This window comes from Chrysemys picta, chromosome 9, assembly GCF_011386835.1.
Source record: "Chrysemys picta bellii isolate R12L10 chromosome 9, ASM1138683v2, whole genome shotgun sequence".
NCBI classification, from domain to species: Eukaryota; Metazoa; Chordata; order Testudines; family Emydidae; genus Chrysemys; species Chrysemys picta.
In genome coordinates, this window is record NC_088799.1 from 30,895,169 (window position 1) to 30,908,964 (window position 13,796).

A 13,796-nucleotide genomic window follows, 5' to 3' on the forward strand; every position below is an offset into this window, starting at 1 on the left:
ATATGGAGATATACCTATCTCATAGAACTGGAAGGGACCCTAAAAGATCATCGAGTCCAGCCCCTGGCCTTCACTAGCAGGACCCCTGCCTCTCCCAGCGCTCTAAAAAAAACCACACCACCTTCACGAGGGGAATAGCTCCCAGCACTGGTGCACTGTCTACACTTGCGCTTAGGGGGCTGAAACTTGCTGCGCTCAGGGGGGTGTTTTTTCTATTTCTACTTGAAGCCTCTACTTGAAGAGAACAGGAATCTTGCTTGAGTAAGGATTGAAAGAGATTCCCCCTAATAAAGTGTGTGGGGGGAAATGTTGCAGAAAAGAGTCCAGATGCCTTTCAGTCAGTGCAAGGTAGGTATAAAATGCATGAATATCACAATAGTGCAAATGACTCAAAAGGTGCAGGGCAGTGGAAGAATGAGGTCCACAGGATGAGGTAGCACAGTAAATTAATATCTCCCATCAATGCACATATACGTCCTTTCAGAGTAAGAATACTATCTGAAATCCAGATATCTGTTCCTAATGGCAATTCTAGGCTTGCATGATTCAAAGAGCGCACTTCCTGCCTTCCCACACTTTAGAGTGAAAAACATGTCGTACCTCCACTAGCAAGATTAAACATATGAAAATAAAGATTAAAAAGGTATTGAAGTAAAACCTGGCATTTGCCGCCTAACCAGATGTAAAAGCCAGTGGGGCAAATTGTGCTATCACTTAAACTGGGGTAAATCCAGAGAAACTTCACTGAAGTCAGTGAAATTTCTCTGAATCTACATCAATGTAACAGAGAAGAATTTGGCCCAATATTACAAAAAGGTTTTTATTATATAGTCCTCTACTAAATAGAATTATTCTTGTATACCCATTTAAACAGAACTACACCAAAGAATAAGAATTGAGCTTAATAGCTTTTTTGTGTATTTTAAATAAAAAGCCTTCAGAAAGAGAATTTTAGTATCAATGTCTGACATTCCTGGGTTGTCTCAAATAGCCCCAAATGACAGGTTTGCATTTTTTATAAAAAAGGAATGAATAATTTCATGGCCTCTCAGAAAGGTTTGCAGGAATGAACTCTTTCTCAGCCAAAGCTGAATCAGGGTATTAGAGGACAAAAGTCATGAAAATACATTTTTGAAAGTGTAAGATATTACAACCCTTTTTTCCTCCCACAAATAAACTTCATTATGCCACTGTAGTGCAATTAATTAGAACTGTGCTTATTCTATGATAAAAACTGACAAATTGAAACATAGCAACTGGCATAACAGAACTGACCTTTGTAAATCAGCCTCAAAAAAAAAAAAAAAAAAAAAGAGCGACAGAACAGTTTATTTTTGTAAGCTTTGGGGAAGAAAACTCACCTCCAATGGAGAAATTAAAATTTTCAGAGAGTTCACTGGTGTGATCCTGAGTGTCACTGCAGTTTTGTTTATTAAATCTCAGTTTCCTCTTAGCATCTCATAAAAACCAACATTTAGCTTGGCAGCTCCTAAGGTTGTCCCCGTCACCTCCACTCACCCAATGATGAAGTATCAGACAGAAGACAGGGAGAAAATATATTCTTACAGAAGTGTCCTAAAGAATTTAGTGGGTAAAAAATGATAAAGCTATTTTATAAAATAAGTAGACAATGATATCCCTGCCATAAGCACTGGAGGATGGTGCCAAGGATCTCAATTCACTATTAAATTCTTTAGTTTTTTTTCAGAATTTTTATAGGATGCTGTTTCACTTATTACAATTCCATAGGACTTTCCCTAAGATGGTTATATTTAATTCTGTAGGACTTGCCATAAGATACTTATTTTTAATTACACGCTCCAAAAAAATCACAGATCCCATGACTCCTGTAACCAATGCAATATGGTGTAAGGTGATCTGTGAAAATCAGGAGCATTTTCCCCCACGCCCTCCTGGGTATGGTACAAAATGGCATGATCTTCTAGATGCATTATGTCATCATGGAATAAGAAAGAAGTTTGGCTCCATTTTCTCTACTCCCAAATCATGCCTGATTACGATCCTTTGGCATATCAACCTTCCTATGTAGACTCAGACTTTATTTATAGCAATGCTAGACAATAACTATATAAACCACATACACCCTTGGGTATCCAGAGCTAGAACCCAGAGACTTCATTTCCCAAAACACTGGCATTTACCACTTGTGCTAATGGTGGATGTCCTTAGCTGAGCAAGTATCAGAGGGGTAGCCATGTTAGTCTGGATCTGGATCTGTAAAAAGCGACAAAGGGTCCTGTGGCACCTTATAGACTAAAAGACGTATTGGAGCATGAGCTTTCGTGGGTGAATACCCACTTCGTCAGATGCTTTAGCTGAGCAGTAGCAGCAGCAGATTCCTTAATCTCTCTGTAGGCCAACTACCCGAGGGCAAGACTGCAAATATACAAAGACAGTTCATTGCATTAGCATACCATTTTAAAATATAGATAAGATGTTCTTGTCATGAGAGAAAAAAAAAGCTTTAAAATGGGGTAAGTTTCCATGTGGAAGGGAATCAACACCCTTAAATAATAGCTAAGTTGTCAGGTCTTTCAATCACAATGCAAAATAACCTACCATTAACTCCACAAATAAGAATCAAGTTGAAAGGCTTCTAGCAAATTACCAGTGAATCACCAGAATCTGCTTCAGGCAGAGAGATATTATTCCTAAATTGTTGCCAGTGATATATAGCTTTAGCATTTCTTATTGCTAATTTGCACTGGTTTCTCATACTCTAACAGATCATTACATGAGCCAGATAATTTGTACTGCTGCCAATAACTGTCTCAGAGGTAAGGCTGCTCAGTCTGACCATGTAGAATGAATAGCAAGAGGGAGATTTTTCCCAATTGGAGCACTCTTAAGAGAAAATAAAAATAAAAGGCAACCTACCGATGTATCAGCTCAAAAAAAAAAAAAAGTCATGTGCTCTTAAGGCAGATTAAAAATAAAACACTACCTTAATAATGTCACGTTGATAAGAACTTCCCCTCTTGGTCCTTTCACTTTACTGGATGCCACAAAAATGGACAGTGAGCCAGTCTATACTCAAAACTACCATCAGCAGGCATGTAGGCAGCTTTAGCAAAACTAAGACAAACTACTGCAAATGAGAATAAAAATGCAGGTGCGCGCACACACACACACACACACACACACACACACACAGGTTTCCTTTGCTGCTCCAAACTGATCAATTGTATTTAACCCCCTCAGTTCTTTATTAGTCATTTGGTTGTGTGAAGCACAGTTCATACATTGAAAATAAAATGGACACATTAATCAATAATAGGATGCAAAAAGAAATTATCCATAATTTGCTTTGGGAAGTGGACAATCTAAATCAACAAATGCCCAGGAGAAGACGAACTGATCACAAGTGGTGTTGAGTTCACCATTACCTTGACCCTTCTTCCACAACTTCCTTCCTATGTATGTATGAAGTTGATATAATAAAAAAAACAACCCTTCCTACACTGGCTTCTGACATTGGGGCTCATGAAGTCTACAGAGTGGGATTCAGCAATAAAAGAACTTGACACTTTGATCTCTGTAGGTACAATCTTTTTCCCTGTAAAAGTTTTATTTCACACAAACCGATGAACATCTGAGCTACCAAATGATAAAAGAATAGCAACACTTAATATGACTTTAATTGAAGGCCTTGGCTACCCACTCTCAAGCATTTAAAACTCAATCTTTCATAGTTTAAGTTCACTCTAACATAGTTACACTAGATTATATTAAATTGACACAAGTAATGCAATAGTTTTACTTTTCAAAGTATCTCTTTTAATGCCTAAGGAAAACAGTTTTGTTTTTGTTTTTCTCTGTGTCCACAGTGTCTTCTTGTTATATGGGTTTAGGAACTGTCTCCAAGGTGTTGTTCACAGAGAGAAACCTCAATATTTTGACATTACTCTACCTAGTTTCATTTTGTGGTCAGTGACAATTGCATAAACTATGTTAAGTACATAAACAAAACACCCTAATTTTCTCATGCTTTTGTGAATTTTTTTATTCAACTTTTATCGGTTAATATGTTCAGAACAGGAAGAATTTGAGAATGTAGAAGGTAATTGAATATTGGCACACCTTTAAAAATGTTCAGAGTTTACAGTAATAAATATTAGCCCATCCTTAAACATGATGTGCTGTAATGTCTGCTGCTAATATCACATAACACCTTAACTGGCAGATGCTCCTTTTACAGTTCACAAGGATGAGGACAGTAGTTGATGGATGTTAAAATAGGAAGGGGGATCTCCAATTTTGGAGGCTATTATCTTGTGTCTTTGATACCTAGTGATACTGCATTACATCATCTTGTGGTGCTACAAGAGAAAGACAATGGGGAGAAGAGATTGAATGCATAGATCTGTGCAAGGAAATACTGTCATTTAGACTGTACCATGATATAGACTATTTTGAATGTTAAAACAAAAAATTGGGAGATCAGGAGAAACTGAGATGTCAGATGCAACTAGAATGATTCAAAGTCATCATTAAATGGATTAAAAATTGGCTAACTGATAGGTCTCAAAATAAAATTGTGAGCAGGGAATCAAGGGGTCATGCTTCTAGTGGCATCCTACAGGGATCAGTTCTTGGTCCTACGCTATTTAACATTTTTATCACTGACCTGGAAGAAAACAAAATCATTACTGATAAAGTTTGCAGATGACATGAAAATTGGAGTAGGGATCAACAATGAAGAGGAGAGCTCACTGCAACAGAGCTTGGTAAACTGGTTGCAAGCAACACAACATAGCCAAATGTAAGTCTCATCTAGGATGAAAGAATGTATACCATATGTCATAACTATAAAGGGAAGGGTAACAGCTCTCCTGTGTACAGTACTATAAAATCCCTCCTGGCCAGAGACTCCAAAATCCTTTTACCTGTAAAGGGTTAAGAAGCTCGGGTAACCTGGCTGACACCTGACCCAAAGGACCAATAAGGGGACAAGATACTTTCAAATCTTGGGGCGGGGAAAGGCTTTTGTTTGTGCTCTTTGTTTGGGAGTCGTTCGCTCTTGGGACTGAGAGGGACCAGACATCAATCCAGGTTCTCCACATCTTTCTAAACAAGTCTCTATTTCAAACTTGTAAGTAAATAGCCAGGCAAGGCATGTTAGTTTTCCTTTGTTTTCTCAACTTGTAAATGTACCTTTTACTAGAGTGTTTATCTTTGTTTGCTGTACTTTGAACCTGAGACTAGAGGGGGGGTCCTCTGAGCTCTTTAAGTTTGATTACCCTGTAAAGTTATTTTCCATATTGATTTTACAGAGATGATTTTTACCTTTTTCTTTAATTAAAAGCCTTCTTTTTAAGAACCTGATTGATTTTTCCTTGTTTTAGATCCAAGGGGGTTGGATCTGTATTCACCAGGATTTGGTGGGAGAAAGAAGGGGGGATGGTTAATTTCTCCTTGTTTTAAGATCCAAGGGGTTTGGATCTGTATTCACCAGGGAATTGGTGAAGGTTTCTCAAGGCTTCCCAGGGAAGGGAATTAGTTTTTGAGAATGGTGGCAGCGGACCAGAATCTAAGCTGGTAGTTAAGCTTAGAAGGTTTCATGCAGGCCTCCACATTTGTACCCTAAAGTTCAAAGTGGGGATACAGCCTTGACACCATACTTACAGGTAGGGTGCCCAGACAGCAAATGTGAAAAATCAGGACAGGGGATGGGGGTAAAAGGAGCCTATATAAGAAAAAGACCCCAAAATCGGGACTGTCCCTATAAAATCGGGACATCTGGTCACCCTACTTACAGGATGGGGGGACTATATCGTGGGAAGCAGTGAATCTGAAAGAGACTGGAGAATCAAGATGAATGATCACCTGAACCCAAGCTCCTAATGTGATGGTGTGGTCAAAAGGATCAACATGGATGTATAAATGAGGGAATCTCAGAGTAAGAGGTTAGATTACCTCTGCATTTGGCAGTAGCGTGACCATGGCTAGAATAATGTGTCCAGTTCTACTATCCACAGTTCAACATGGATGTTGATACCTGGAAGAGGATTCAGAGAAAAGCCACAAGAATGATTAAAGGATTAGAAAACCTGACTTCAGTCTAGCAGACAAAAAGGTATAATAAGATCCAACAGGTGGAAGTTGAAGCTAGACAAATTCAGACTGGAAACAGGGTACAGATTTTTAACAGTGAGCATAATTAACGATTGGAACAATTAACCAAGGATTATGGTGGATTCTTCACCTTTAAAATCAAGATTGGATGTTTTGCTAAAAGCTATGCTCCAGTTCAAACAGGAATTAATTCTGGGAAGTCCTATGGCCTGTTATAAACAGGTCAACCTACATGATCACAGTGGTCCCTTCTGGACTTAGAATTTTTTAAACAGGAATGCTGAAGAATTAAAAGACATTTGAAAAATAAGAGATTACATGCAAAAGTAGATGATTCACCTGTCCTGTCTGGAAGAGGGGAGGATGGAAGTGGTGAGACAGAAGGAAGGAGACAACAGCAGAAGAATAGATCTTCCTTTTGGCAAAGCAAATAGGGAACTTATGGCTCATGCACCTCTTCTCCAGTCAGATGCTGCCACAGCGCTGTAGCATGGCTAGAAAACTTCAAAACTCCTCAGCCAGAAGACAGCTCCAACCGCTCTTCCCACCTCATCTTCCCCCCTCCTTGGAGAATCTCATTAGGCATAAGAAGGGGAGCAGAGGTTTCCCAGGCAAGGAGTGAGTGAGGGTGGAGAGATTCATTCTTCATGTTCCTGATTACTTTAAGCCCTGGATGAAGGCTACATATTTGTTGCTGCTACATTTTATGTGTGTTACCCTGTCTGAGGCATTCCCTGGGGTAGCTTTACCTCGTGGGTGTGCTGGGTTGTTTAACTTCTATTACCTAGAATGGTTGTTTTTCCAGGAACATTCAGTTTCATCAGTACTCCTGCCTATGCTTTCTTTCCAATTCTGCAGTTAGGGCAAAAATTCTCCCTTCCACTGCACTGCAGATCTTTATTGAACAGAATCATAGACTATCAGGGTTGAAAGGGACCTCAGGAGGTCATCTAGTCCAACCCCCTGCTCAAAGCAGGACCAATTCCCAACTAAACCATCCCAGCCAGGGCTTTGTCAAGCCTGATTTTAAAAACCTCTAAGGAAAGAGATTCCACCACCTCCCTAGCTAACCCATTCCAGTGCTTCACCACCCTCCTAGTGAAAAAGTTTTTCCTAATATCCAACCTAAACCTCCCCCACTGCAACTTGAGACCATTACTCCTTGTTCTGTCGTCTGCTACCACTGAGAACAGTCTAGATCCATCCTCTTTGGAACTCCCTTTCAGGTAGTTGAAAGCAGCTATCAAATTCCCCCTCATTCTTCTCTTCTGCAGACTAAACAATCCCAGTTCCCTCAGCCTCTCCTCATAAGTCATGTGCTCCAGCCCCCTAATCATTTTTGTTGCCCTCCGCTGGACTCTTTCCAAATTTTCCTCATTCTTCTTGTAGTGTGGGGCCCAAAACTGGACACAGTACTCTAGATGAGGCCTCACCAATGTCGAATAGAGGGGAATGATCACGTCCCTTGATCTGCTGGCAATGCCCCTACTTATACAGCCCAAAAAGCCGTTAGCTTTCTTGGCAACAAGGGCACACTGTTGACTCATATCCAGCTTCTCTTCCACTGTAACCCCTAGGTCCTTTTCTGCAGAACTGCTTCCTAGCCATTCGGTCCCTAGTCTGTAACAGTGAATGGGATTCTTCTGTCCTAAGTGAAGGACTCTGCACTTGTCCTTGTTGAACCTCATCAGATTTCTTTTGGCCCAATCCTCTAATTTGTCTAGGTCCCTCTGTATCCTATCCCTACCCTCCAACGTATCTACCATTCCTCCCAGTTTAGTGTCATCTGCAAACTTGCTGAGAGTGCAGTCCACGCCATCCTCCAGATCATTAATGAAGATATTGAACAAAACCGGACCCAGGACCGACCCTTGGGGCACTCCACTTGAAACTGGCTGCCAACTTGACATGGAGCCATTGATCACTAAATGCTAGTCTCAGCCCCCCGCTGCAGAACTCCCATTGACATCAACAGATTCTGCATGCCCCACAGGTGCAGAATAGCCAATAGAGATCCTTAAATCAGATCTATAGAAGAGCACTGTTTCTAATTTGTTATTTAAAGTGTGAAGGTAAGACAGTGGACAGTATTAGATGCACAACTTTTGGTTTTACTGACTGTCCTTGTTTGCTTTCTGGAACAAGGATCTGGGATTTGACAGGAACTACCTTTGAGCCCATTAGGCTTGCCCAGAAGTAAGGAAATAAAATCAATTGTTTAATGGACTGGTAGCTACAGAAACAATGCTATTAATGTGTTTTGTTTTTTAAAAAATATGTCAGTATCTGAGCAACTGCTAGCTTCTTGCATGGAGCGACATTAAACCAAAAGATTGCCGGGTGGGCCACAAAACTGCATTAGAGTAGTCATAGCAAGGAAAGTGATGAATTATGAAGGATGAAAGCTAGATTCTGAGAGTTAAAGAAAAGGTTTGGAATAAAAATAACTGAGGATTTGGCTACCATCTTCAGATGTCATCAAAGTTAAGCTTTGTTAAGATCCTCTACTTTAAATCCTATTTATTTTGCCTGATATTTTATAAAAAAATAGTCCATCTCTGAATTACTATAAAATGGCTCCATTTTCTATTTGCTGCCCCACATGAAACAAAGTTACTGTCAGTTTCTCAGCATGAGCACCACAGATCTGAAACTTCTTGGGCATGGGAATGTTTTCTATTTTTCCTTGCAAAGAGAAGATAATGTACTACAAATTCATGAGTTTTTCTTAAAGTTTCTTACATCATTTCTTCTTTTTCAAATTTATGTCAAAAAAATCTCATTTCCCATCACTCAGGATAAGCACCATAAGTCACAATATGGAGCTTATGTTTACAAATGGTTTAATATTTTGAGAAACATGACCAAATTCCAAATTTAATTAAGTGATTTCACCTTTGAAGACATTACAATGTAAATAAACCAAATCCTCAGAGTTATTAAAACTCACGCAATTCTTTTAAGATAGACCATAATTTTATTCAGATTATACAAACAGTGAGAAAGAATTAACATAAATGTACACATTTACTGGAAAATAAAATCAAAATAGAGCCTCAGATATTTAACATATCTTAAGCCACTGAGGGCTTCTGTTTAGTCTGCATTTAACTACAGGAAATTGTGTTGTATCCAAAGTTTCATCTCCCACAAACATAAGCTCTGAAAATAAAGATATAGCAGAATCAATACTTGACTCAAGTGATATATAAATCTGGATAGCAAAGAAACATAGAAAGCTCATATTTACAAATGATTTGTGCCAATGGCAAAATATATATTGCAAAGTGTAGGTAGCTGGAATATATTCCAGAGAAACCTCACAAGCAGAGGTAGAAGAAACAGTTTGTAAAGAAGGAAACTGTTTATTAGTTAACATCAGACCTAACAAATTCAGTTCAGTGCTTCAGTTCACTAACCTCTGATTCAGTCAAGGAGGATAGTTATGATCCATAGCACTTAATTGTAAAAACATACACAGCTCTTAATAATCTCCTGCTGTCTGAGCTGGGGTAAGTGCTGCAATGTATTTCTCTGCCATAAGCAATGTAAATGGGCCGTTAGCAAATTTTGGCCTTTCATTTCAAACAGTTTCAGGCAAAGTTTGAGATGGTAATAGCTAGTTGAAGTTACATAGTCATTTTACTCTCACCAATAAATACAAATGTTGTCTTGTGGGAAGCTTCTAATTAGCACCTGGATAATACCTGAGGTCCCAACATACAATATATTATGTTTTGGTTTCCTGAGTGCTAAGGTGATTCTCTGTGATTTGCTTCATGCAAATGCCAAACAAAAAGGGGTGTCCAATTATTGTCCTATCAGTGGCTAGGCAAAGCCACATTGTGGTGAGAGATGGAGTCAAAAGTACTTGAGTCCAATGAACAACATTATCAAAAAGCACAAACACCTGCATGCTTCCTGGACTCTCAGGATGAAGAAAGCACCCCAAGTAGCATATTTACATATCTTAATTAGTAATTAACATATACCAATGGAGACTGTGCAGCCAGTGGAGGGTGGTTTAAAAGCAGGCTGGGGGTGCTGTTCATGACTCCACTAAATGATTTGGGGGCCACATTGGGATGGTAGAGGATAATTAAGCAATTGGAGGCAGGACCGGCTCTAGGCACCAGCAAAGCAAGCACGTGCTTGGGGCAGCACATTTCCAGGGGCAGCACTCCGGCCATCCTTTTTTTTCTGGGCAATTTCGCTCTCGGAACTGCTCCACTTAGATGGGGCAAGGGCGCCGCACCCCTGGCCTCAGCGGGAAGGGGAAGCTCTAGCCCCGGGATGCTGAGCTGCCAGGGCCCAGCTGCCCAGGGGAGGAGAGAGCGAATCCTGATGGGGAGCCGGGACTGCGCCACCTCATCTGCGCACTGGCTGCTGTGCTGCCTTGTGCCACCCCTTATATCGGTGCTTCTCCGCACGGCCGGGTAGGGGAGGGGGTAAAGCCCCTGCAGGCGCTGGGAGAAGGTGACATCACTCCCTCCGCTTCCAGCACCGCCTGCGAGCCCCAGCCCCACCTGAGCTTGGGGCGGCAAAAAACCTAGAGCTGGCCCTGATTGGAGGGATCTCCCCTGCTGCTCAAAAATGTCACCGGGCTCACTCCCTTGGAAGGAGCATCGTTCCAGGAAGACGGAGCTTCTGACCTTACCCCACAAAATCAGAGAGAGGATCCTGAGATCAATTCCCTCTAACACAGGAGTGGAGAACCAGGATACCACATAGCTGGGGAACCAAGGACCAAATAAGTGCACCTGAACCATTTCATAAGATTGTATATATAACCCACCAAGACAATGCGCCATTTCCCAAAGCCCACATCCCCTTCATACACCCCACAGTTACCACCCTCTGCGATCAGCCTGTTGAAAAAAGATTGCCCATAAAATCACTCTCCATGGGCACTCATCACACTGTCCCTCTTCCTTTTAATAAAGCAGCTGCAATGACAATCAGAAAGGCAGTGCTTCGTAAATTCTTCACACATGGACCATGCTGTGGTCTATGTTATGGTCATAGAAGGTTGCCCATGTTTGTGCAATAACACATCAGGCCTGGCAGGCAAGCTCCAGGTTGCTTAGAAAACTTTACTACTCCCAGACATAAGTTTTGAAAATCCCTTGGCCTGTTTGCACTTCCAGTGGTCAGCAAACTGGGTATTTGTACTTGTGCAAGCTTCTGAGACTTCAGATGTTAAGTGTTCTTGGAAGCAATTTCCTCATCAGTGAAATGGAGATGACACTTGCCTACCTCACCATGGTGTTGATGGCCTAATTCACTAAGGTTTATAAAGCACCTCGGAATGTTTAGATAGAATGCACTGTATAATGGATTATCGTCTCCCTATGGGCAATGATACATATACTCAGTAGTACATTTACTGAGATACTATTGAGTTTTCTGACTACCCTAATTTCCCTTCAAATTGGGCTAGTTTAATGTATGATCGATTCTAAGCCCATCTTTTACCATCTTTTCATTCTCTTCACTGCAAGAATACTTGAACCACTGTCTTAAAATTTCAGCTCTCTTTTCTGTAGTCTTGTCCATCTTTGTACATTTCCCCTATTTGCATAAATTCACTGCAGCAAGCTATGTAAAACACCTCCAATATTCCATTTATCACAATAAAATATTTGGCAATAATTGTCATGAAGGATCCTATACAAAATAAGTTGCATTTCTTCATGTGTGATATAAAAATATAACTCTTTGAGCTTAAATTGCATAAGTGGTGCAGATACTGTCATGTGACAATAGAACATTACAAATCACTTTCTTCTAACACTGAACAAGGAATTTTATAAGGAAAAGTTATTTTTAAAGCTATTCAATCTCTTTCAGCTTTATTGTACTCTGCCCCTCCTGCCCACCTCCTGGTACAGATTAAAAGGAAGATGTACACATCCCCACAGATACAAATTTATGAAATTTCAGTAAAATGAAGTTATGATGAATTTTCAGATCTGGGTATGTTTTTTATTTCCTAAAATATGAAAAAAAAACGGATTACTTTTTTTTAGTTCAATCCAGTGGTTTTGCACAACTCTAGAACACAGTTCTATTACCAATATTTGGCTCTGAAGACAAGTTAGGAAGGCTCTTATATTTTATAAGAGCTTTGAGTAATTCATTAAGCCTCATCACTAGAGAACAGAAAATGTTACACGGTCTCAAACATTTTCATACAAGGATTTGGCACATGCAAGAACCTTCTTATAGCCTGTCTGATTAAATACATTTCACCAAGCATCATGACAAATATACAGTACAAACTAGTGTCCTTTCACTGAGGATATAACCAACTGCCAATCTTGGTCTTTGTCCTTAACTTGTCAGCTCCAGTGGACATTATATTTAGTGGTGACTACTTTAAATATGACAAAGGACAAGCAATCTAAAACATCAGCCCAGAAGCTAATATGTAAATTAATAAATGCAATGGTTTTAATATAAAAGATTCCACCCAAGGGGAGAGCTTTTGAAAGTCTAGACTGAGTGACTGTCTTAAGAAGGAAATGTTAATTAAACATCTGAACTACCGTAGCAAGGGTAGATATGAATTTAATATATTTTCAAAATGATTTGACACTGCAGGATCAGCAACAGATAAATTGGATAAATTAGAAATGGATAGCCTACATGATAAGAGCTAACTGTGTTATGTCCTTGAGCAGCAGTCAGCCCCAATACTTTTTGTCACGAACTGCATCTAATACATGGTAGCTGCAGGCATTCTAACGTTGTAAGAGTGCAGGAAGCCTCTCTCACTTCTCTCTTGCAATGCAGGCTATTGGAAAAATTGAAAGGAATACTAGATGGGTGTCTGAGTACTCATGGATAGTGTATATAATGAGTGAAATCACAGCCCCATTGAAGTCAACAGGGCTTTTCCAGTGACATAAATGAGGTCAGAATTTCACCCTCTGCACCCGCAAATAATGAATCAAGCTCTGTGCTTCCAATCTCTAATGTATTTGATTTTTTTTTTTTAAGAGAATTTAATTTTCTCTGTCTCTAAGACACATAGTAGTCCCTCCCCACCCCAAACAAAGCCAACTGATTTTAAAACAGAAGATTATTCCTATTACCCAAATACTCCAATTTTTTACAACTCCTTAAAATATATATAAGGACTTGCCCTCACCCAGAAGGTACTAAAGCAATACTGCAAAATTCTCCTCAGCTTTGATCATTTACCTCATACACTCAGCAGACTCAGCAGGATGGATGGGATTCAAAGCATTCAGCTAATTCAGGATGAATAAATATTCAAAGGAGAGTAGCTTATCAACCAGATTGGTTCTTTTATACTCTCTCCAAATCCTCTCTGTTTTCACTCTGTTCTCACTTAAGCAAGCTTCCACAATTAGGGTGGGGCATAGACTCAGAGGGATTTTCAGCACCATGTTACTAAAATCCTAGCACCTCCTGCACCTATAATTCTCTTTTAGCTCTTTGAGTAGGCCCCTCCCAAAAGGCGTATGCTGAATTTCTTTTATTTGATGTGTATTCTCATATAGGAGTTCAGTGCCATCAATTCTGCACCCAGAAGTAATTGTATAAAAGCCAATGTCATAATATGGTTCAAAGTTTATACATTTTTATCCTATTTGCTTGCTTTTCTACTGTAATGTTTGAACCTTTTTTGTGAGTTTCTTTTTTTCAGAATATATCTTACTATCCTGTACATA